At 44.6% G+C, this 25,932-nt stretch overlaps 1 pseudogene; it reads right to left on the bottom strand.

Annotated features, from left to right (window-relative positions):
- LOC143387807 (teneurin-4-like) overlaps nucleotides 1-25,932 on the bottom strand; it is a 333,926-nt pseudogene that overhangs the window by 57,192 nt on the left and 250,802 nt on the right.

Here is a 25,932-nt window from a genome sequence, read left to right as displayed (position 1 = left end):
AATGGTGCAGTGGGTGTCAGCAGAGCTGAAAGTGGGGGATCCTAAGAAGAGAGATCTTCCTCTCAGACTAATGTGGACAGCTGCTTGAGCAAGAAGGAAAGCTTCTCAAAATTTCCTTAAAATGAGATCTGTTTCAAATGGTGTTACTTTCCAGGAAAGTGCACGGAGACTATGTGAGGCTAACCAAACAAATGACCAGGCAGAGTTGAGAGCTGAGGGTACAGCTTGGCAAGGATCAATGCCGAGGCCTCTGCTCACCCCCAGAGAGGCTGGATTGGCAGCATGGGGTCTCAGTACATATGGGATCCCCACAACGCTCCCGTGACAGATGAATGGAGTGTTGGGGAAGGCAGTGCTTTTTCTGCTGGGTGCTGTGGGCCCAGCCCAAGGTAGAAGAGTCAGTGGATGCCAGATAATCAGGTATGTGGCCAAAGTGGAGGACTTTTGTTAGCTTGTGGGCTCTCTCTCATTAAAACATTGAACACTGAATCAATCAAGGCTGGCATGTCCATTCAAGGGACAATGAGTATTTTACCTTGTGTGCACAGATAAGCTGGGCCTTTTTCTGTCCATCCCATAGACAGCTGGGAACATTTGTCCCAACCCTGCTCTCCAGGATACAGGGAATTGTAGGGGTTGGCCTTAACCCATGACAGTCTTCCGAAGTCACAGCTTGTAAGGCAAAGCAGGTGGTACACCTTGGTGAAGCATAGGCAGGAGCCAGAGCTATCCCCATGCTCTCATACACAACACCCTTCCTGAGTGTATCCTTTACATTTTGCACCTGCCAGCACTTGCAAAGGTAACCAATGACTAAACTGGCAAAACCCTGGAGTTTGTTTTCATGTTTTTTGTGAGTCTGACAATAAGCAAGGTTTGTGCCCCAACTGGCCCTGTAGGCAGCTGGCTCAGAGAGCAGTGTAAAGAGGGTGCGACCTTGAACCTCATTTGTTCCAAAGTCCCTGCTCCTGGGAAAAATGTCTAGCTGGAGCAGAGCCAGGGTTGAGTAACAAATTAGTTCTCTCCAGCAAGTTCTGTCTCCACTGACAACCATTTTATAGAAAGGTCAGCCTGGTCATTGAGACAGGAGACAGGTGCTGAATCTCTGAAAAGGAGTGAGCTTGCAACCTGTGTGTGCAATGAGACTTTTGCAATGGTTGTATTTCCCTCTTGTGGGCCGGCATTGGAAGCCACTCAACAGGGTACGCACAGAGAGATGTGTTTGCTCAGTCAGGCATGAAATACACACATAAATGTATAAACTCTCTGCTCTGCAGCACCAGGGCCATCCATTAACATGCACAGCACCAGAGTTCTCATTAGGCAGGCCAGGAGACCAGGGCTTCTCCTGGACTTCTGGTTGATATATCTCCCCTTCCTCAGGCCTTTCTTTCTGCCCCTGGAAACCAGCCTGGGGATGGTAGAGGACATTCAACTCAGGGGTTCTTTGTCAAGCCATGAATCCATCTTGATTTCTATCAGATTAAAATGCATTTTTCCCAATTACTTTCTTTTAATGATAATTAAGTAAAAAACTTGCGTGTATAGATTTGAGCCAAAGCAATCCTTAATTGGTGTGAAGGCAGCGTGTGTTAAGTAATCTTAATAATAATAACAGCTAAAATTTATTGAGCACTTACTAGGTGTCAGACGTGCTAAGTACCTCATACACATTCTTCTCATTTAATCTTTATTATAATGCTTGCTATTTGGGATCCCGTGGCTTATTCCTCGTGGTTCAACCTATTATTATAAATACTCTCAACAGAAATACTGAGAGAGGGGACACCCTGCAGGCTCTGGTAAAGGAAAGCAGACTGAGCTGGATGACAGGGGAAAGGGAGAGGGTATTTACTGTAGCCAGAGCCAGGTAGGTTGCAGGTGCTCAGGTGCTTTCAGTGTGTAGGAAAGGTGGCCCGCATGTCCTGACATCATGCCTATCAGGGAGTTTGGCAGCTGGATTCAACAAGATGGGCTGAGAGGGTCTGACCCAGACTCCAGAGAAGTACAGTCTCTGAGATCTCCTAAATGATATGCAGCCAGGAAAGCCGGGTACCTGAATTTCTGGCACAATGGGGCCTTTCTCTGCACAGGAGCTGGCAAAGGACATCAACGGGGATGGAGACACAACGGGGTTGGGGCGGGCGAAGTTGCTCAGGTCGCAGCTGGGAATCTCATTTTCTTCATGCCGCATGATGATGGTTTCCATGACAAAGAAGCGATCCCAGGGCAGCCAAAGGGTGTGCTCCTGTGTGATGAAAGGCGCCCGCTCAAACCGCAGGATGATGGACACACCACCATTTGTGACCAAGTCAAAACTGTGTGGAGGGAGGGAGGGTGGGGAGAGGAGGGGGGAGCAGGAAAACCAGGAGGATGGGGAGGAGAAAGAGGAGAAAAAATTACACAAAGGGTCTGAGCACTCAGTGAGGAGACTTAACACCTAAAGACTTGTCTGCAGCCACAGTGGTGACAGTGACTCCAGAGGCCTTTGTGGTTGCTGTGTTGTCAAGTGACTCACCATAGAAAATTTACCGGAGGCAGATTAGCTACTATTAAAAGAGCCAGTCTTCAGGGCACAGGATATTAACAAATCTGCTGCTGTGGTGCTCCTGGCACGTTGGCCTTTTACCTGGGTCAGAGCTGAAGCCCGATAAAAAGTCAGCAGAACAAGCTCTGACTCAGTTGTTGGGAACCCTAAGCCTCTTCCTGGTTCTGACATGAACTACTGTGCAGCCTCAAGTAAGTCATTTAGCTTCTCTGATCCTCAGTTTTCTCATGGTAAAATGCAAAGGTTCAAGTGGATTATTCTTAAGTCACTCAGATTTTGTGACTCTGAATGACTCTGTGACTCTACAGCAATTTTGGCTCTGATTACGATAGATTATTCAACAAAGGCCTTTTCAATTCCAAATAGCTGAACACTTTAGAGACAATAAAATTAGAATCACAGCATTTTATAACTAAAAGGGGGCCAGAAGACTGAGTGGCACTGTCAGTTGAGATGAGATCACCATGACACGGCTCTGAGAGCTGATAGCCCAGCCTGTACACAGCTCCTGTGGATGGTAGATAGGTCTAAGCAGCACCTGCCTTCCTAGTGCTTGTTCCCTTCTCACTTGGTGGTTGCAATTCAACCTGGATTCACCTGTGCAGTTGGTTTGAGAGACCCAGGGTCGGATCTCACCTTTAGTCTGATAAACCCACTTTATGGGATTGGGCCTGTTGCTCCAGCTTGCTTTCCCTTCCCCTAGAAGCTACAAGGGTTTTATGCTCGACTGCCCTGATCTAGTGCCCAATCCTGCTCTTGGTACATGGCACTCCCAGATTCACATCCCTAGGTTCCAAAGACGTCTATCCTGTCTATCTATCCTCTGCAGGAACTTTCCACCCACTTTCCCTGATTTCTATGCCACACTTGGGAAGAAGAAGTCAGGCTCCACCTCCTTCAATTCGTAATGACAGAGAAACACCAGGGAAGGAACTCATTTTGGACCAAGAGTTCAGGTGGTGGGTCTCCATGGTTTTGGGAAAATATCCAGAGAGTGACTTTTCTGTTACAGAACTAAATAGCATCTGTGCTTTGACAGAACATTTTAAACTATCAAACAGAATTTTGGCCAGCATCAAAAGCTCTCTTCATGAGAGTCTGAGCGTGGGGAGAAAGAAAAGACAAACATGAGAAGGCACATTCTCAAGACTGTGAGCAGGCTGGGGCATCTGGCTCGCCAGCTGCTGAGTGCAATGGGCTGGGGCCAGGCCCACTTGTTGGTGGGAAAACCTTGTTATGGATAAGAATGTGACTCCGACCCCAAAGAGAAGGCCTGCCTGGTTCTCAGACAAAGCCCAGACAGCTCAGGGCCGCCTGAGCATTGCTACACACTCCGTGGGTGAGTTATGCTCCCTTTCCAAGCCTCTATTTCCTCATCTGTAAAATGAAGCTGATGACCATAATCACTTGGCAGCATTATTAATTTGAGAGATGAGTGATAGATGGGAAAAGAACAGGGCCCCACACATTTCCTGGGTGTCATGCTCTATATAATCCCATTTTTCAATTCAATGAGCCTGAGCTGTTCCTCCTGTCTGCGATTCTTTCAGTTTTTCTTCATGACTCCTATTTTCCATTTCTTTAATGATCTCTTTGGCTAACTTCTCTGCTACTGTTTTGTTTATGAGCTCCTGTTAATCCTGAAATCTGGTCTATTAGCATGTGTGCAGGGGTGGGGAACTGCCGCAGGTGTCATGGTGCCTGTCTGGAAAGTGGGGATTACAGACACATCAGTCCCCAGGGTTACAGTACACTTGTATGTACTCTTATATCCAGACTGTATCTCTGGCCTTATGGTTTCTCCAAGGATATGAGAGTTAAGAGAGAAGGTGGGTCAAGGAAGCGAGGAGAGAAACAGGCAAGATGCAACCAGCTCACATGTAACAAATGAAGTCTCAGACATTATGGGGACAGTGTATGACGACTTCCTCATACAGTATGCAATATCTACAACGGGAAGTAAATTTAAGCCCCACAATGCATTGGTAGGAACTGCTCAGAAACACAATCTCTAAGTGGCAGTTATACTGGTCACTATGCCATAACATAGGAAGCTGATGCAGGGACTATCCCTCTCGGGCCTCCATACCTTTAAAGGGCAGCCCAAAGGTGCCAGAGAGTGAGTTTTCCCCAAGGGCCACCATGTTTATGCCAGACCCTGTATGTTTTTTGGACCTACCCTAGACAATCCTAGCAGGGTGCAAGGACTGATGATCTGTCACCCCATGAGTGACTGACAATTTCATGGCAAAAAAGAACAGTCCTCCAGGCTCCTTTTTGATGACTGTTTCCCAGCAGGTAATCATGTAGTGAGAACACCTATTGCCTAGGAGACTCACATGAGCCATTTCCATAAAGCCGAGAGCCCCAAACCAGCAGGCAGTGAGGGCAATGCATAATGGAGACTCCTTTTCACTGTAGCGGGAGTCTGCACTGATGTGCTTCCTGGTTGGAATGTATGCAGGGCAGGGAGTGGTGGCCTGGCCTAGCCAGTTACCCCTGGGGGCTGGCCATGAACCTCTTCCAGCTGGGCCCCTTCCCATTTGCAGGGAGGTGGGGAGGCTCCCATGCCAAGCTTGCCAGCCCTGTCTAAGAGGCACACATGTCTACAAACAGATGAGCCTCTACTTCATTAGCACCTCGGCCGGGACATGCTCACATCTGATATTGGATTAAAGAGGTGCTAAAATCAATCAGGCTGGAGCATAATTTCCAACACAGAGTGAAAATCAACCTTATGGGCCCACAGTTAGTCAGATGGAATGCCACCACCTGATTTTATTAAAAATAGAGGACTTGTCACCACTGACAGCCTAAATATTCCACTTTGCTCCTCCTTCCCTTTTCTCCAAAATATTCTCATTGCCTATCCTGTCACAATCACCTCCTTATTATTCAATAATTTGTAATTTTAGTATCAGTTATATTTATTATAGACTTACTATGTGTCAGACCTTAAATATAGCAATTAATCTGAGTGGAGCAGGGAACTAAGATTTACTTATTTATTTTTATTTTTTGGTACTGGGGATTGAACCCAGGGGCACTCAACCACTGAACCGCAGCCCCAGCCCTTTTTGCATTTTATTTACAGATAGAGTCTCACTGAGTTGCTTAGGACCTTGCTAGGTTGCTGGGTCTGGCTTTGAACTCATGATCCTTTTGCCTTTGCCTCCTGAGCTGCCGGGACTATAGGCTTGTACCACCTCACCCGGCCAGAACTAAGATTTATTAAACACCTATAATGTGCCAGGTGTTTCCCCATCCATCATATCATCTAGTCCCCACAACCATTTTGAGAGATGGATAACATTGGGACCATTTAACCGCTGGAGAAGTGCAGGCTTAGAGAAGTAAGGAGATCTGTCCAAGAACACACATGTAATGGGGGAGAGCTAAGGTTGTTAAGGAAGATTTACTTCATTCTGCTGATAGTTCTTGGAGGAATTTAAGGTCAGAAGGTTATTACCTAAATGGCTTCCATAGACCTGAGCAGTTGTAGATGGAAACCACACAAGAGGAATAACTAAGACTTCTGGAGCTGTGTGGTCTGTGGGAAGTAGTCCACATGATGAGAGTATTTCATACCATAATTCATGGAGCAGGAAAATATGGATAAGGTACCCTATATTTAGTTTGAGGTTCACATGAGAAGAAATTGCTTATTTTATGGCCAAGGAGTCATAGGCTAGAGTCAGGCATAAGGTCATACCCTTGCTATACTATGACCAGTAAATTGCAGAGACATTTGAATTCAGGCCTTTTGGATCCAAGTCCAATCCTCTTTCTATGTGGCAAACCATGAGAATAAGGCCTTCACTCTTCCTGGCCCATAAAAGGTCTCCTACCTGCCATCTTGCCTGCTGATTGTATACCCAAAGAGCGGGTTATTGACGAAACTGATGTTCACACCAACAAGTGGGGTCCCATCTGATGTCATTACTTGACCACGGATGACACATGCATGCCTGTGGGAAAAGAAGAGAGAATGACTTGAGGTACCTTCCATGGTCAGAGTCCTGGCTGGCAGGGAACTTCCAGAGGTCAGAAGACAGACGAATAATCACTCAGATGCATCTTATACCCAGGGGCTCATGGTAGTCACTCCAGATAAACAATAACCTCTTAAAAATATCACCTCAATTTAAGGTATCAAAGTATCCTTGAGAGAACAGTTCTTCAAATAAAACATAAGAATATCATAATATTCCTAAGAATATCATATTACGCTGTAAGTAGAGAAAGCTGATTCCAGAGGGCAATACAGTGTAGTTATACATATGGATTTGGAGTGAGGGGTTCCAGGTTCAAATGCCAGCTCTGCTGCTTCCTAGCTTTCTGAATTGTGCAGGTATGTGACAATTCTTTGAGCCTGTTTTTTTCATCCTTGTAAGCTCCATAAGAAGCAATGGCTATTACTGTCATTAGCTGTCTCATTGGAACTGAATGTACAAGAAAGTGAACAGGATAGAGGGTACTTGCTTTCACCTGGCATTAGTGAGAGAAGGGTAGATGTAGCATTCCGATGGGATGGATTCTGGAACCTGTCATCTCTCCCAGCAATCCACCCTGCCCCATTCTTCCTCTGTATTCTAGTCAGCAAACCGCATGCTTTAACTGAACATCGTGCCAGGCAAATGTTGCTTTGTGCCCCTGTGTCACTATAATGCTCTTCTGTCTGCCTAAAATGTCATTTCTGTAGCCCCTTCCCGACATTCTCATTCCTAAAGACCCACTTCAAGTGATACTTCTTCCCTGAAATCGTTCTTGATGTCCCTAATCAGAACCAGGCCCTCTGACCCTCAAAACCTGATACAAACACCTTTAGACCATATACTTTTTTTTTGTCTCCAACAGAACCTGAGCTCTTTGAGGGCAGAGTCAAGTTCTCTTCCTTTCTTTCTCTCTACAGTGCCTGTACTATACCTAACAAGTACTAGGTCACAGTTGGAAAAAAAAAGTGTGTGGGGGGATTGAGCAAATAAGTGGGAAATAGAACCTTTATACAGATGACTTTTATAAATATCCCAATGTGGAAAACAAAGGAAGAGAAGATCTTCTCTACATGAAGCAGTGGCAAAGGCCTCTTCCTTTGGGTTGGTTCTGAAGATCACTCTGGGAGTCTTAGTGTTTGGAGAAGGGAGCTAGAAAATCATGGGGCTAGTGGAACCTCTTACTTTATAGAAGAGGAAATGAAGAGGTTACGTTATTTGGTCAAAGCCATGTAGGAAGTGGTATCGTACGTTATTTGGTCAAAGCCATGTAGGAAGTGGTATTGTAGCTTGGCATGACTTGGGGCCTTATAACTCTGGGTCCAGTGCTAGACCAACCTATTTGCCATGGGCAATTGGTGGGAATGAATGTGCTGGTTTCTGTCAGCATCCTAAGGATCAGGACACTGGAGACCAGCCCTCGATGACAAGACAAGTCTGAGGAAAAGATGCTCATATTACTGTGCTCAAAAAAAGAGAGAAGGCTTTTTTTCTGGCCAAGGGAAGAACCACTGATGAGGCCCATGGGCATTCACGAAGAAAGATCTCAAACTTTGTCCTTGCCTTATTAGGTACCCACATCTCTACCTTCCTAGAGTGATAAACTTTTCTCTGTTTGATGAGAAAAGCAATTAACACCAGGCTTGTAAGCAGCTGGTCTCATTAGTGTCAGCTTGTCCTTTCTGAAGGCAAGAACAACTACCCACAATGCATCAGGCACCCCACCCCCACCCCACTTCTCTCCCCACAATCTGGTTAAAGCTAATTCAGTCAGTGGTTTCCTTCCGAGGCCCTTGGTCTAAATGCAATTACATGACAAACAAGTTAAGCAGGCGAAACTCAGCAAAGACTTTTAGTCCTGCTCTGAAGGTCTCCCAATATATTTATGTAAAATTATCTCTCTACTAATGGGAAAGATTTATTCCATCAATTGTATTCAGCTGGTACTGAGAGAGGCTTTCTTTAATGGAGGACAATTGAATTTCTTATTGCAGGAACTTTGTCCTTCCAGAGAATTACTAACAGATCTTATCCCCTGATGTTGGCTACTAGCCAACCTTCTCCTGACATACGTATCTTCAGATTCTGCCTAGACAATAATCAGCCCTCTGGGGATGGTTTCCTTTTGGGAGCTACCCTGGCTGCTGCCCCTTATGTACATGCAGACCAGCATCTTCTGATTTATCTCTCTTTGGGGATTTTCCAATAATTGGAAATCATTAAATCAGCACCATTTTGCTATCATGTAGCCTCAAATTCTGCAAGCCAGAGTAGATGAAATTTTAGCTTAGGCTCCTGTGAATTGCTTTTGGATTCTGGAGAAAATTAAGTCAACTCTATGTACCCCTGTAGACCACAGAGGCATTATGTCAAAACAGACATTTGGCTCAGGAATCAAGTCCTAGAGAAAAACATTTCCATCCCCCTCTATTTGACCATGATTTTCAGTTGTCAAGAAACCCAAGTTTAACAGAAAGCCTTTCCTGGGACAAAGAAGCTGGAGGTGGGGAAGGTAGTTCTGTAGAGGCCTCTGAAATGTGTCTTGTACCATTTGCTTTTGTCTAGGGAGGTTTGAAGAGATGTGGAGTTTTCCTATGCTTCATGCATTTATTTATTTGATGCTACCAGTGGTATACTGGTAAGTCTGTTTAACAGTAGACTTGGGAGGAAAAAAAAAGAAAGGAAGGAAGGAAGGAAAACAGACAAAAAAGGAAGGAAGGAAGGAAAAAATACAGAAAGGAAGAAAGAAAAACAGTGTGACTTGCAGCATTTGCCCATTGCTGTGGTGTAAATACTCCCATCATGGCTGATTTCAGGCTACCAACAGATGCCACTGAATACAGAGCTGGAGGGAGATGCACAGAAGGCCACTATACAGTATTCCCACCATAGAGATACAAATAAATAGTCCTAAATAACCTCAAAAGCAAAGATAATTATAAAATACATTGAAATATTTAGGAAGTGGCAAAATTTGAGTATTTATAAGCTTTTAGTGTGATTTAATTTTATATGATTTAATTATTAATAGTGACTGGTATAGCAGCCAGTCTAAAGACTTCCTAAGCACTTACTAATCAGTTCTTGTGAGCTGGTAAGAGCTGGCACACTACCAGAGCATTGACCCCACACTTAGGATTAGGTATTTGCTTAGTGTTGAGGATGTGGCTAAGATATAGCTGCTGTTTTATATGTGAGTGTCCATAATAGAAGATCACCTTGTTGAGAAACCACTGAGGTGAGGAGCTAATCGATGTCTCCAAGTCACCTTCCCAGATAGCTCACATGATCCTCTTACCTCTAGTCCCACATTTGACCTGTTTTATTATCTTTTGGCCACTGTCTTGGCATAACAGTTTGGGGTGCTATTTTCTACTCACCCTTAGAGTCTCTTCTATACCGTTATTACCTCAGTAGGTTGTTATCAAATCTTCCTGGCACAACTAATCACCCTCTCTTCTGGACTTCTCTATACTTATTAAGTATTTCTCCATTCTGTGAGCATCTAGGATTATATCATTCACCTTCACAAAGTTGTCTCATGTGCTTACATGTGAAGTAGATGAGGACTGGGACCTCATCTCCAGTGCGTAGGGTAAGCATGGGATATTGTTTCCTTTTCACTGATAATGATCAAGAAACTGAAACTCAGAAATCTTGCTCAAGGTCACCCAGAGCGAAACTCAATTGTCTGAGCTGCCACTCAAAACTTGGACTTCTTACATCCAAGTCCTTACTGTTAGTACTGTGTCTAGATCTGCAGTTGTTAAAATTCACTTAAAAAACAGAAAACAAAACAAAAAAAGCAGGCACCTATCATGAGATGAGTCAGGTGCCATGTTAGGTGCTAGAGTTATAGAAGTGCATGAATCACAGTCCCCAGTTACTGGTAAAAAGCTCACAAAAGCTTATTTGAAATGCCCTAGTGTAGTTGTCTCCAGCGTCAGGGAGTCAACACATGGGTTTGGCATATGTCAGGCAGCTGGGATACAAAACAAGCAATTAGGCTAGGTGAACTCTGCCAGGAGGGAGTGTTCATGCCAGGCCAGGGGGGTGTCAAACAACCTGGCATTAGTCCAGCTACGCTCAGAGCCTGACTGAGGTACCCTTGCTGATGGCAAGGAGGGAGAAGATACGCTTGACTGCTTCCTGAGGACAGTAGCCAGGTTTTGTTGGAGATAAGGCCATCACAAAATGGAATCAAGCAAATAAAAAGCCAACTGCCACTGTCACTCAGGAAGAAGACACAGAAGAACACTTCCAAGTTCTGGCCTTGGTATGACCTTGGAGAGTCATCAGAACTCTCTGAATGCCCATTCTCTCATCTGTCAAGAGCACTGAAGTTTTCCCCAACCTGGTATAAAACAAAATCCAATGCCTTCTGGGCTTGGATTTAGAATTAAGAATTTATGATCATTTTAATCTGGTGCTACCTGATCCAGCTCAAGTAGCTCTACTACAAGTAGCTTCAGAATTTTGGTAGAGTTCAATACAATGCTTATAACTCTTTCTGAATTGTTCTCTGTATCTGGATCTTTCTACTTGTTCACTTGAAGACTGCCTGCCCAGCCCTCAGGACCCAGCTGGAGCATTCATTAAACAGCACACACTTCTGCCCCTTTCTAGGCTACCTTTGCACAAACTGAGTGCTCTCATATAATCAGGACAATCTTTTCTCCCCAGAAGACCCTTGAAGATGGGACCAACCACATCTCCCTCACTGCGCTATTCCTGGCATTGGGCATGATGCTCATTTCTCAGTGGCAAAGGAAAACCTCTGTATCAGGTGTTAGCCTTAGAGGTTTAAATGTGGGATATAGTGTAAGCTCTTAATAGATTATTTACTGAATAAAGAAAGATGTGATGTGTTTCTGTTACTTAAGGTGAAGGTGATGTCAGAGGACTTGAGCTACTTGACCTTGTCAGGGATAGGGTTAAGGGTGTAAGGGCTGGGTCTTTCTGTGTGGTCAGCCCAAACTGCCTCCCAGGGCTAGGAACCCCACCCAGAAGGCTCACTTGGCTTCAGCTAACATGTTTTATATGACAAACTTTCAAAAAAGGTCAGAAGTCAAGTTAAATTCATGATTCAAGGTATATATTGAATTCTTGTATATATTGTACAATAAGATAAAGAAGAATAAGAGGAGAAAAATTGCAGATTTCATTTTTTGTTGTTGTCATTAAATGAAGGCAGCTAATTAAGCCAAGTCTCATTATCCCCAATGTGGGGGCACCTACAGAAAATTAAATTGAGCAGTGAATATATCATTTATAGTAACTTTTGAAATAAATTTTGTTTTTAGAGCTCTATTCTTTCGATAAAAGTAACAGGTGAAGGACTTATAAATTCTAGATTCCCAACCTATTTTTTGGGGGTGTATGTGTGGGGGGTGTACCAGGGATTGAATTCAGGAGCACTCGACCACTGAGCCATATTTTGTATTTTTTTTAGAGACAGGGTCTTACTGAGTTGCTTAGTGCCTCGCCATTGCTGAGGCTGGCTTTGAACTTGTGATCCTCCTGTCTCAGCTTCCCTAGCAGCTGGGATTACAGGTCTGCATCACCATGTCAGGCCCCAACCTATTTTTTTTAATTTAATTTATTTTTTTTTAAATAAATGATGGCAGAATGCATTACAATTCTCATTACACATATAGAGCACAATTTTTCATATCTTTATATATAAAGTATGCTCACGCCAATTCATGTCTTTATACATGTACTTTTTTTGCATTTAATGCTCCTATCTCATTGAAATATCTGTAGAATTAAAAACTTGGAACTTAATGAGTTAAGCTGGTATTCAGGAGACTAGAAAAATTACTTGAAGTTGAGGTGGCAAATAATAATGGTGATCTTCCTCTGCTTGAAAACATTTGCTACTCCATGCTGTTATTGGTTATGTAAATCACTCCTTTGCATGATATACTTTAAATGGATTTATATGCCTGACTTGTACAAACCCTTAAAATGTTTTCTGTAAACTCCTGCTGATTAAATGGGATTCTTCAAGCTTCCACCACAATTTATCCAAAGTCTTGTAGATTGTTACCTTAGTCCAGATGGGAAGTCCCACTTGACAGCCTGTCAAATTACCAACACTGGGGTGGGGGTGACTCCACTCTCCACTCTGCAGCTTCTAAGAGATCTTCTGACTGGCCTCACAGTTCTCCATGTAATGCTCCAACTCAGTTTCCTGTCCAGCAGCACCTATTTCTGTTTTGTTTTCACTGTATTCTTAGCAGAGGATCCATAAATATTTGTTAAATAACAACAAAAATAATTAGATCCAGTTCCTAGCTTTGAAAAATTCAATATCCTAGAATATACTTTGATTGCCAAGAAATCCTTTCATACTGAACCTGAAGCTAGTAAGAATAAAAATGGTGCTAACAAGTCCTTCCAATATGATGGTAACCAAGACACCCCACAGTTAGGACAGGGGATCAGACTCTGCCCACATGCCCAACTCTTGATTTTCCACTGGAATTGGCTCAGGTTAGACTCCACCAGAAGTTTCCAGGTGACTTGTTGGATACATGGAATACACATTAGAGGGATGCTTACAAAAAAGCTTAGCCCCTCAGACCATTGTGTGTATGTTTCAGAAGAGGAAAGAGGAAATCCAGAGATTCCTTCAGATTGATAGGAGGAGTACAACTTTTAAGCAGAGTGGTCTTCAGTGTGACTGAGTCCAGACTCCTCATTTACAATTGAGGAAGTGATCTCTGATCTCTGCAGGGGGTGGGGGTGGGGTGGGGTCAGTACTTCTTTTCATCACCTGTTGAAGCTGGAGCACCCCCAACTCTGCCTTGGAACCCTGACACCACCTAGGGTCACACGATGACAAGATAGCCTAGCAACTTCTAGTGTGCTTAGGGACCATAGGCTATGCCTCCTGGAGAGCCCAGAAGCCATTGCTCTGTGGCTTCCTAGCTTAATGTGGCTACGGAGATCCTGCAGGCATTGAGGGAATGTGAGTTTCCAGGCTGTAGCTCCAGGCACCCAAGCCTGGGGACAACAAGGTGCTGACTGCTGATGCTTTGAGTCTTCTCCCACAGAAAATCTTTAGGAATAATTTCTTTTGGGGGGCAAAGGTGTATATAAGAATTGAGTCCTTAGCTGTTCACAGCACATGTTTCAATGTTTCCAGAGAAGTGAGCCCCTGGTTGTGGCAAGCCTGCAGAGTTAGACTCACATGGCCCCAACATGGTGGGAGGAAGAAGCAGAGGGCATGGGAGGCAAGCAGAGAGGAATCTCTGGCTTCTGCCACAATGCTACACAGAGGTCATATCTCTCCATGTCACAGAACCCCACTATGGGACTCACTCAGCTCACTCTTGATGCCTCTGGGAGGCCAGGGAGGCAGGGGAGTTGTAGGCCCTGACCCTACACCTTCCACTGAGGACATTATTAATGTGAAGCATAGCTCTCCAAATATTTTAACTTATTACTTAAAGTTCATCAGTGTCTGATGGAAATACACTGATTTACAAACACCAGAACTACAGTTTGAGAAATAAAAACTCTCATTTAGGACTCCAGGGTCTTCAGGACTCAGACTAGTTACTAACTTGCTGGGCCAAGGCTCTCTCTAGCCTTCACCTTTCTCTAGACTTTCTTCCATGCAGGACTGATGATCTCAAGGGCCCATTCCCATGGGGCTAGGACATTTGTGTCAATTACCTAACTATGCTTATGCTGCCACTGAAGATTCCCACTTCCTCTCAGTTCTCCTGGTGCCACTAAAACCTACATAAATATGAATGCTGTTGCTGATGCTAATACAAACACTATTGCTATTAGTAATAATGGCCGCTGAGACTTACTGAAAACTTACTGCCCTGATACCTAAATGTTTTTTATATATCATTTAATCTTTACAACATCTCCTTGATGAATGGATTAGGATACTCATATGATAAAGGAGAAGATCAAGATACAGAGAGATTAAAAGATGTGTTCAAGGCCACACAGCTAGCAAATAGTGAGGCTGGGCTTGAAGCTTAGACTATTGACTCTGAGCTAATTCTCCTCAGCCCGAAGCCTGACTGTATGTTATGTTGTACCGTTAGGACCACCTGGGGAATGTAGGGTGCAGTAGAACCACACTGTATAGATTGTGGAATGAGGATACTGAGCTGGGAGCATGCAGATGCAACAGAGAACAGACACTCAGCATGCGGGCTCTAGTGTCAGTGGAGCAAGGCTTCTCATGCTAGCTCTGCCACTTGCAAGCCATTCTGACCTTGGCCAGGTGATGGAACTTCTCTGTGCCTCAGTATTTATTGCTCTAAAACAAGGGTGAAAAATACCATCCCAGTGTCCTATGGCCTGGGGAAGACTTAAGACATATCACTACTTACGAAACTTACAAAGCATTTCAAAAATGCCAGACGCGTAGCACATTCATGGTCAATGTCAGGTGTTATTACTGAGTGGATGCTATGTACCAGCCATTGTATTTCTGGATACTGTATTTTATTTAATCTTCAGAACAACTCGGTAGGGTGGAAATTAGTCACTCCACATTATAGAGGAGGAAACTCAGCCTCCCTTGCCCATGGACTTGATCTAGGTCCTCTCTCTCTAAACCCCAGGTTGTTTCTGTGTCACCACAGCATGCTCTGCTAATGCTTCCTGTGATGGACAGGGGGAAATGCCTAAGTTACAAAACAAACAGGGATTGTAATTCATTTTTGAAATCAATAAAGGTCTGATCAAGTGACAGAGGAGGAGTTGCGAGCTGCTCATCAGGATGATGTGGCAAGTCACTGCCTGAATCCTCAACTGAGTTCATCTGGCTGCTTTATCATCATGGACATTCATTTCAATGTGGGGAGGGATTTTTAAAAAACCAACATGAATAATATATAATGGCTGACATTTTGGAGGAAGCATGATCTCTACCTCCTTCCATCTTCCATCAGGTGATTTATCATTGCCTTTCTTTTCTCTTCTTCTTTTTCTTTTTTTTACACTGATGGGGCGGCCTGTCAGCTCAGCTTGTTCTGAAAATGCAGGAGTGTAATTCAATAATAAACTCACCTAGAGGCCAGCTGTCAGGAAGTTGGTGTTTATTTGAAGTCCATTAGATGATCTCTACTGCTTGGTCTCTCCCAGAGCTTTCAGAAGGCTAAGGCCTGGGGCAGGGGGGATGGGGGTTTGGGATGGGGAAGCAAATGCCCTTTGTAGCTGCTGTGCCACTGGCACTGGTGTATGGGTTGCCTCTGCAGTGGGCCAATAAAAAATGACATCATAGATGTGATTATTTCTTCCTCCTTTTCATGATTTTTTTTTCCTCTTGCAAACTCTTGCTTTCAAAGTTCCCAGGAACTTTGTTCCTTTAAAAAGGCCATGAAAGAAGTTCTGAAGGCTTCCATGGCATCAAGGTTATTTAACTTCTGTTTAGAGTTGATTTTGAATCCTAAGATGAAATGCTAGCCCTGTTTGTGGACAGGTGAGGAGGATCAGATCTTTCTGAGTTCCTGCCTCTAAATGGCCCTAGCCTTCTATTCCCATATGTTCCTCTTTCTCCCATGTGTTCCCTTTGCTTACAATGACCATAAGCCCCCAAACCCCTAAGCCCGTCTTGATCTCAAATGTTAGAACATATCTCCTGACTTTTGTTTTATAAAATAATATCACCATAATTATCCACCTGTTCCATTAAAATTCTCTCATTCTCTGATTATCCTGGAAAGTCATGTTGTTGCTCATGCTGGTTCCTTAATTTGTAATGAAATTGTAAATACTGGTGTGGCTAAAATCCAGTAAGCAATGCAGTTTATCCCATAACACACATACACACACACACACACACACACACACACACACACACACACACCCCACTACCACCACCACCACCACCAACTCCACCTCCACCAAAATAAAATTTCGATGAAATATATATTTTTGCAGAATTGCATTTTCCATTCCATTTTCCATATTTTCCATTCGTTCTACCCCATTCCATTTAAACTTACTTTAAAAAAAAAAGTAGTTTCAACCCACTAAGTTGAATTCATGATGCACTAATGGGTTGTTGTGACCTGTATTTTAATAAATAATGTTTTAATGGCCAACCTTCTCACTGAAATCTTTGTCTCAGGTCCAAGCCATAGGCTGCCTGAAATCTTCATTCCTTCATTAATTTTCAACAACCAACATCTGCTATTGTCTGCCCTGGGCTGCCCTGTATTGTGTGCTGAGAAACAAAACCACATTGGAGGCAGCGCCCATGTGTGGGCTCAAGGAGAGGCATTTGCAGTTGGAGACATGGCTCCACTTTTGAGCTCTGAGCACTTTGTCCCTCCTTCTCTTCAGGCTCCCAGCAGGGTCTGACTGGCTCCTTGATCCACTCTATCATTCCTTGCGGCTCACTCTGCACCAACCCCTCCATTGGCACTGAGCATCCAGTGACAAAAGAGGAACAGACCCATGAAGGGCCCCCAAAGAAATGGGGTGATACGCAGGTCTTATTTCTCCATTCCTGGGGCAAAGTTTTGGTGGTTCTGTCCCTCTCCAAGCCTACCTAGTCTCTCCTTCTCATAGGATCTGATCCCCTCTACAGGACACCATCTCTTCCTCCTTCCTTTCTCTGATGTTCCCTTCACCCCTTGAGTCTTTTCCCTTTGGGATTAATATCAGCTGAGTCTCCTCGATCCCTGTGCATACCCACCTGCTTGCCTGAGTGAGCTGGTATCCTTGAAGAAGCCCAGTGAGGCTTGCTGACATCTCATTTTTTTCTTAGACCAATATGTCCTCAAACATTCTCTGAACCTATATTCAAATAACTTGGGGTGGTTCTTCTGTCATCCCTCTTCCTATGATCTGCTAACTTGTCCAGCATGGGCAATCTGTAGCTATTCACTAAGGTGATGTCTGCCCCATGACTAACAGAGTTGCTCTACCTTGAGGGTAAATCCCAAACCCCACAGTCTGTGTCTCTTACCTGTCTTTTTTGTTTGAAAAATCCATTTGGAGATCCTCTTTCTACTTTCTGACCTCAGGGGCCTCTCCCCTTAGTCTTTTTATCCCCCCTTCATTTATTTAGTTTTTTTTAAAAAAATGTGGTGCTGGGGATCAAACCCAGTGCCTCACACAAGCTAGGCTAGCGCTCTACCACTGAGCCACCATCTACTATCCTCTCTTCTTAGTGTTAATAGTAGGCACCTTTCATTGCATTCTGCCCATGACTGCAGGGGAGACAGGTGTTTCATCCGGCAAATGCCCAGGCACCCAGGCCAGGAGAGAAAAATAGTATTCAAGCTACTTCATCTGGTGACAGTGATACCCATGCCTGATATGTCCCTTTCTACCTTGGATCAGCTGAGGTCATTGCACCTCTGCCACTTTATATGGCAACAAGGAACAGCAGGGTCAGAATGTCAGAGCTGTTGTATTCATGATACCTGTCCTGAGTGTGTGCTCTGAGCCAGTCCTCATGCTGGGCTCTAGGGACACAGATGCACCAGAATGGGTCTCTGATGGAGGCTGTCCTCACTGAAAGTCTACCTGGCAGTACTTCTGCCTTGTTCTGAGTCAGCCTCTGGTCTCCTCCATGAAGGCCAGCTGGATCAGAGCACCCTGTGCTTGACTGGGGCCCTCACATCCCAAGAGATGCTACCCATCCCTCCCCAAGACCGTCCCTGTTCCCTCACCTCTGGCACCAGTGGAGGTACTGAACAGAAGCATGGGACTCCTGCCACCTCATGTAATTCCTGGTATCATGTGTCTCTTTGGAGAACCTCCTGTCCAGCCTCTGAGGACATCCTGGACTCTGAGAGCTGGCCCTCTGGCATCTACCACTGAAGGGTAGTCCAGCCAGTTCTAAAGCCTGGGCTTGAATTCCTTACCCTAGAGACTCCCTGAACCTGACCCATGGCTGGGAATCTACAGAGTGAAGGACTCCACCTCTAAGGCTCATCTTTCCTGACGGTCTCAGGAGTGCTGTTGGGTATCCAGTATCATCCTGCATCTTGGAGCCCGTTAAATGGAATCCCAGACATTATTGCACAGCATATGGGGTGTAGGAGGATATAGGGTTTTGTCCCTCAGATACAGGCCTTGTTATTGTCACACACAGGCACTGAGTCAGGTCTGCCTGTCCATCAGAAATTCCACTCTCAGGAGAAGTGCCTCTGGATTCCTCTCTAACAAGGGCCCTGCTGACAGCTGACTGGGAAGAATGTGGCCTTTTTTTCTTCCTCAAATAATGATTCAATGGTCTAAACCTGGCCCTTCTCTGGATGACTGTTGGACTCTCCTGAAGGGCAGGTTAGTATCAAGTCTTTCTTCCAATTTAGAAAGTGGAATTGGAAACTCATTTTAATATCACCATCATCAGTAGCAGCAGCAGTACCACCATCATCATCTTGTAATTAGCAAATATTTCTGTGTGGCAGGTACTAGGTTGAGCCTTTATGTAATTTTTCTCCCATTTAATGCTCATGGCAACACTGTGATATAGAATTTATCACTCCAATCTTACAGTTGAAGAGACCAGAGCTCTGGGAAGTTAAGGAATTTTCCTAAGGTCACACAGAAGATGGAAATCCTTTCGAACCAGATTTGTCTGATTCCAAGCTTGTGCTATATTCACTGTGACATGCTGCCACTATTAAAACCACTGCGAAATACTCAGTCCTGGTTTAGGTGCTTTATTTTAGTTAATAAAGATGCACTAGAATGGGTCTCTGATGTAACTTTTATGTAAGTAGTTACTATTATTGCAACTCATAACTAGAGGCCACTGTACAAGAGTTATATCATTTCCTCAAGGTCACACAGCTAGGGGAGGTAAATCCAGGGCTGAAATGCTGGGCTGTTCCTGTTAGACCCCACTCCCCTACCTCAGAGGAAAAACATCAATGACTTGAACTTGCTAACCGACTTGACTTTACCCCAACTGTGCTTCTGTACTTCTGGCACGGATCAAGGACACCAAATAGATGGCCTAACAAGAAGGGCATCTGGTGCTTCATGTTTCTAGGTTATTAGTCACCTCGGTTGGTTTTACATAGAGTCTGTTTGAGGATCCTAAGTGACAGACAGCTGTCTCTCCTGAATCTACATCCTCTGGTGAGAAGCAGAGACATAATGATTTAGACAAATGTTAGGTAAAAGGAATTTTTACAGCAACATTCTGGAAGCTTCTATTATCTATTCATTTGTAGAGCAAATACCATATTCTGGGCCTTGCCTGAAGTATTACAGGTTTGGAGAGATGAATGGTCCCTGCTTTCAGAGTGTCTGTAATTTAACTGAAGGTGACAGCTACATAAACAATGATCTGGAGCTGACTTCTGCTTTTGCTACTCATCCGCAGTGTGATTTTCTGGCCAAGATAAATGAATAGTTTCTCTTCACTCTTTCTGCCCCTGGATCCACCACTTGATTGGCCCTGTGAATGTGAAAGGTCACCCCCTCCTCAGGTCCTCCATATGCGTGGGCCAGGTGGAAGGGTGTGCGCTGTAATGCACCTTTAAAGGTGTGACATGTGTGTTGGCCCCCCCTTGCTAGGCTCAAAGGACTCTCCTGCTCACTTTTCCCAAATGCCATGCTCCTTGCAAGGACGAGTTGGGGTAGTGGAAAGGGGTAGGCTCTTGGGGCTGACAGACCTACTAGCCTGCATCCTGGCTCCATCATGTACAGTAGTGAGGCCTTCTCCTTGGTGTCTCCAGTTACCTGGGAAGATAGGAGCCACCTCACAGGGGGCTCTCATGGCTCCTTCTTCAGTCTCTGCCACCCCAGCTCTTACACGTGCTCCTGGAGCAAGCATTCATTCATGTGCTCTTACATTCAACCACTGCCTGTTGTTGATGGTTTCCCAAAGCAAGAACTTTAGGTCCTAACCTCTGCAAGAGCTCCAGAATTATTTAAAATGACAGATATTTCTTCTTGTGTCCTACTGTCCCTCTTTGTCCTTCCCCTGCTTAAAGTGGAGGTTGTCACTCACTCCCACCCTGCTCCTGCTCTCAGGTCCTTGTCCTGGTGGAGAGATCATCATCTATCTAGGCCTCCAGGAGGAGGCCCCTCTCTTCAGCACCCTTCACACCCAAGCAGTGACCAAGCTCTGCTGATGTCCCCGTTCCCACCCTTGTCAATTTCCATTGTCCCCCAAGAACAGCGACCCTCTGGCACAGAAATCATGAACATAGAAGCACACAGTCTAATTGCTAAATTAACTGTGCTGACTTGCAGAGAAAGCTCTGCATCTATGAGGCTTCCCTACATTGGAAGACTTTCAAAAGAATTTATTATAAATTTCCCCTCTTGGATACTTCATCCTGGTTCACTGTCCTGACCTGGGGAGCAGAGGATGTTTTTTGCTGCTCCTGTTTACTGTCATGCCTCAGGGTCTTAGCATGAGCTCTTTCTTCTCCCTGGAACCCCCTCCCTCCCTTTCCTTGTTAACTATATCACAACTTTAAGACTTGGATCTTAAGTCTTGGTCTTCCGCCTACCTCAACGTACCTCCTCCTCTCTGCACCAGAGTACCCTAGGCACATATTTTTGGCCAAGTATACTGTAACTGTTCCCCCATATTTTTAATCCCTCAGTGGACTGTGAGTGACCAATAGGCAGAGACTGTTCTACTCATCTCTGTGATCCCAGCATGCAACCTGGCACAGAATAGATCTCAGTAAGAAACTGTCCAACAGATGACACAACCGGAAAACGGAAAGAACACGTGGGCATGTGGCCCTGGGGCAGAGCAGATGCACCCCTCCCTCAGCCTAACAAAGTTTTCTGGAAGCTAGCTCGGAGGGTGAGCAGTGTCAAAACTCTTCAGCTCATCTGGAGACCACAGGATCAGGAAGAGCTGACTGCAAAGTGGGTATTGATCCAAGCTTCCCCTTGGACCTTTGATTTTTCACTCTTTTCATCTATCACCCAGCAGGAGCAACACAACTTTGCTCATAAAAATTCTGAATGCCTTGGATAGCAGTTTTATTAATGTGGATACTGAGGTTGCTGTTCTGCCTCCTCTGACATTCCATCAGGAACCTTTGAGGCCCACCCTTCTGGCTTCCTCCCACCCAAAAGTAGCCCTGGAGGTGATTTGGTTCTCCCTCAGAGAGTTTCCACTGGAGCTGGGCCCATGGACTCACCCTCCATCAAAGGGGTTCTCCCCGGGGATGACATGTGTGCTGTCCCTGCCCACAAGGAACTTGATGCGGTCATAGAAGGAGTGTAGGTTCTGCTGGGACACAGGGGCCTGTGTCTCCTGGATGATGTCCAGAGGGTCGGGGGAGCCCAGGCACAGCGGGTTGACATGACAGAGGGGCTGGAGGCAGCAGTCAGGGTCCATGCAGTCCACCAAGCCATCTGCAGGGTGACAGAGCATGTGGTTTATAGTGCTGTGTTCAGTTAGCCCTGTTTGCCTACAATGCCTGCATCCATTTCTTCCCTATGTTCTACTCACTAACTTTAAGTGCTGATATAAGCCAAAGCCTTTACTGGCACTAAGGAGATCCAGGTACTTCAAGTCTGGCTCCACCAATCTAATAGGAGAGACAGACAGGTAAGTGTACTGTCTTTTCTTTTTTTCTTCTTCTAAAGAGACAGCAGGAACAGTATTATGAAGGTCCAGAGGTGAGAAAATACATGAACACCTGAGTTGCCCAAGACACGGCCCCCGGGTTGCAGGAGCAGACTGGGCTGGGCCTGGTAGGCCAGGTTAGGGAGTGTGCACTTCATCCTCAGGACAATGGGGGACACCTAACGGGTTAAAATGTGAGGTTAAAGCGGGATGTGCACTGTTGAAGCAGAAGGGAAGTTGGAGTTCAAGGAGGAGGAGCGGCACTGAGGCTGCATAGGTGAAAAATGACAGCCTAGGCCAGCGCAGTGACAGGGGTAGCTGGAGAAGTGGATGGGTTTGAGGAGAAACTCCAGGACCTGGGGATTGCCTGGCTCTGGGTGAGGATGCGGCAGTGATGATGAAGGTGTGTGGCATCTCTCCCAGCTGCCAGGTGACCACATGGCCTGAGGCCTAGTCCTCTGCCTGTGGAGGCCCAACTCCCCCTCATGTGAGTTGCCATTTGCAGGGATTCTCTTTACCGTAGGATGGCTTCTTCAGGACTACATTATAGCAGTACCATCTTCCCAAAGTGCAAAGGAAGAAATTCTACCGGATCACAGATTTTTGACCTCATTACCCCAAAGTACTTTTACAGACACCCAATAGAATGGCTTTAAATGAGACATGATCCCAGAGAACAGTGCTCACAGTAGGGGACAGCAAGAGTCCAGGGTGATGGTCTGGGTTTTGCAGGCAGAGTGTGATGATGTGTATTCCTGCCTGGGTTCAAATTCTGGCTTTACTGCTTATTAGCTGTTTGACTTGGGATAACCGTTCCCACCACCCTGGTCACAGATCTCTTCTGGTCATCTGTTCCACCCTTAGCACTTAGTAGGCATACTTAAAAAACATGACTGTTAAATACATAAATGAAAACTGAATGAATTCATTCACAAAGGAAGAATGGGCTGAGAATAAATGCTAGTCTATAAAAGCCAGAAAACCATCTTTAGTCAATTCCATTAAGCAACATGAAAGGATCATGAGACACTGAGACTGAGGTTCAAGTCCTACTGTTGTCCCTAAGACTGATCCTGGACAAGTTCCTGTACTTAATCTCCCTGAACCCCTGTCTCCTCATTAATAATGTGGAAGTATTGCTCAGATATCCACCTCCCTTCTGTCTCCATGGAGTTCATTGTATAAAGGCTACTGCATATACCTTGACTAGACTGAGGTCCCGTCCTCCTCACCAGCTGTGTGGCTGCAGGCAAACTACTTAGCTGTCCTGAAGCCCAGTTTTTTTTTTCTTTTTTTCATTAAATAAATTAGGGACAAAAATTCCTTGCCTTTCTCTCCAATTTCTGCATGTTGTCTTAGAGCTTGTCACCTCTTTCATGGCAGCACAGTAAAAGAGCACATGGATTCCAGAACCAGATGGTCTGGGATTCTAAAATCTGGGTTCTAAAACTTACTTTTGTGTGTCCTTGGGCAAGTCACTTAAACCCTCTGGTCTTGGTTTCTTATATCTCTTAGTGGGGGTAATAGGAGTAAATGTCATATAGGTATTTGTTACTTATTTAAATGTGTAGTACTAGTCCACAAATAGTACCTGATACATAGTAGGTGCTTCATAAAGGTATCTTCCCTTCCTGATCCTGAACCTAGAACATGGCTCATCAGATGAAAGGCCATCCCTTCAGTCTCACAGGGCAGATTTAGTCTGAGAAATGGGGGAAGGTCTCCCTTGCCCCAGCACTGTTCTGGGCCTTAACTTGTTGCTTCTGTCCCCACTCCAGATGCAACTGCCTGGCAAAGCACTGTCCTCTCCTGTAGTCGGCAGACTCCATCACACATTCTTGGGCTGCCCCTGTCAGGCATTGCTTAAACACATAATTATAGCCCAAGCAGAGGGTTATTTGCATTCTGCTATTGATGTTAGCATGACAGATTCAGCTGCTGCATCCATAACTCTGCAGAAATGCTCCATTATTCAATCCCAGTGAGCAGGGATGTTGACCATTAAATCAGCCAGCACAATTGAAGGGCCGTGAAAAGTCATGGCTAATTTGAAATTTTATTAGCTCTTGCCTGCTCTTGTTTACCACCAAGGCAGTCCCTGGAAACCAGTCTTTTACCTCTTTATAAACACTGCTTTGTGGCACTTGGGCAGAGCCACCTTCTGCTGAGGAGGAACGTCTGCTCTTGAGCCCTGGGAAAGGTTGGCCAGGAGTGTGGTGGTGTTTACTAATATCAATGTTAAATTGATGATAAAGATAAATCACTGCATGCATCAAGTGCCACGCATTGTTCTTGCAAATATTTTATAAGGAATTTGTCATTGAATTCTCCCATCCTATAAGGTAGCCACGGTTGTCACCCTCATTTTAGAGAAAAGAAACCAGAGGCTCAAAGTGGTAAAGTAACTTGGAGAAGATCATACAGATAGTTGGTGAAGGAGCTGACTCAGTATTTGAACTCAGTTCTTTCTGAGGTGTGGCATTTTCTTTGAGTCCCCCAGAGAGACTTAGATGTTAGGAGAACATGATTTTATGAATGTTACTGAAACACTATTCTTCAGCATCCTGGGGAAATTCCATTCCAGAATGACTCTCCCCAGAACTATAATTTAACTATTCTCTCTGTCTTCTTCCCCAGACAATGAGCTCCCAGAGGTTCATTGCTGTGTGGTTCAGTTCAATATCTCAGGGCCCAGAACTAAACCAGAACAAAGACTGTCCTCCACAAAGATCTGAAAAATGGATAGAGGACTTATCCAGTCCAGGGCTGCTTCTCTGATCTAGGATCAGAGTCACAGGGCACCAGAGCTTAAGGGATCCTTTCACTGTGTCTTCAGTGGTATAGCGCACTGTGCTTAAGAGAGCCCTCTCTCAGGCAAACTGCCGGGATTGGGTCCTGATTCCCATGGAAGCTGTGTGACCTTGTACAAGCTGCTTAACTTCTTTAAACGTCATGCGCTTATAAAGAGAGACAGAAAAAGATGGTTAATTCCTTAAACTTACAATCTGCCCCTGTAGTCAGGTGTGAAGCACAAAACTTCTCTTGGGTGTCTTGTGACAATGAGACAAAGATTTTCCAGGGAACTGTTAGGCTGGCAATCTGTCTCTGAACATATGACCCAAATACAGGCATGCTCCATGCAGTGAGTGAAATGCCGAACCACGAGCCCTTTAATGAGGACTTTTTTGTGTGAGTTCTGGCAGTTCTGCTTTAAGCTCTTCAAATAGTCTTCTTTCCCTTTCTCTCTAGTCTTTTCTTCAGGAATATTGTTAAATGCTTAAAGGACTTTCAATCTTTCATGTCTCTCAATCTCTCTCTCAATTTCCATCCTTTTATCTGTGTCCCCTTCTGATTTATTTCCTCAGATCTGTATTCTACTTCACTTATCTTTCCTTTATTTGTGTCTGGTCTGCTGTTTAATTTGTCCTTTGGATCATTAATTTAAATTACCCATTCTTAAAAATTTCCAGATAGTCTCTTTGGAACTTTTCTTTTTTCTTTGGAACTTTTCAAAACCTGCCTGTTTCATTCTTAATAGCATCCTCTTCCATCCTTATGTTTTTTTAAAAATATTTTTTAGTTAGAGATGGATGCAATAACTTTATTTCACTTATTCGTTTTTATGTGATGCTGAGGATGGAACCCACTGCCTCACATGTGCGAGGCAAGCGCTCTGCCACTGAGCCACAACCCCAGCCCCCGATCCTTATGGTTTTAAATATCATTTTATCTCTTTAGTCATTTGAAACTTATTATGTTATAGCCTCTTTCAGATTGTTACGTTCTTGGGAGTGGCAAGCTTTTTGTATTCTGCAGTTGTTGACTGCGGCTGGGGCCACTCATGT

The sequence above is a fragment of the Callospermophilus lateralis genome, unplaced genomic scaffold, assembly GCF_048772815.1.
Source record: "Callospermophilus lateralis isolate mCalLat2 unplaced genomic scaffold, mCalLat2.hap1 Scaffold_314, whole genome shotgun sequence".
In the NCBI taxonomy this organism is placed as follows: Eukaryota; Metazoa; Chordata; class Mammalia; order Rodentia; family Sciuridae; genus Callospermophilus; species Callospermophilus lateralis.
This window is presented reverse-complemented; position numbering and strand designations above follow the sequence as displayed.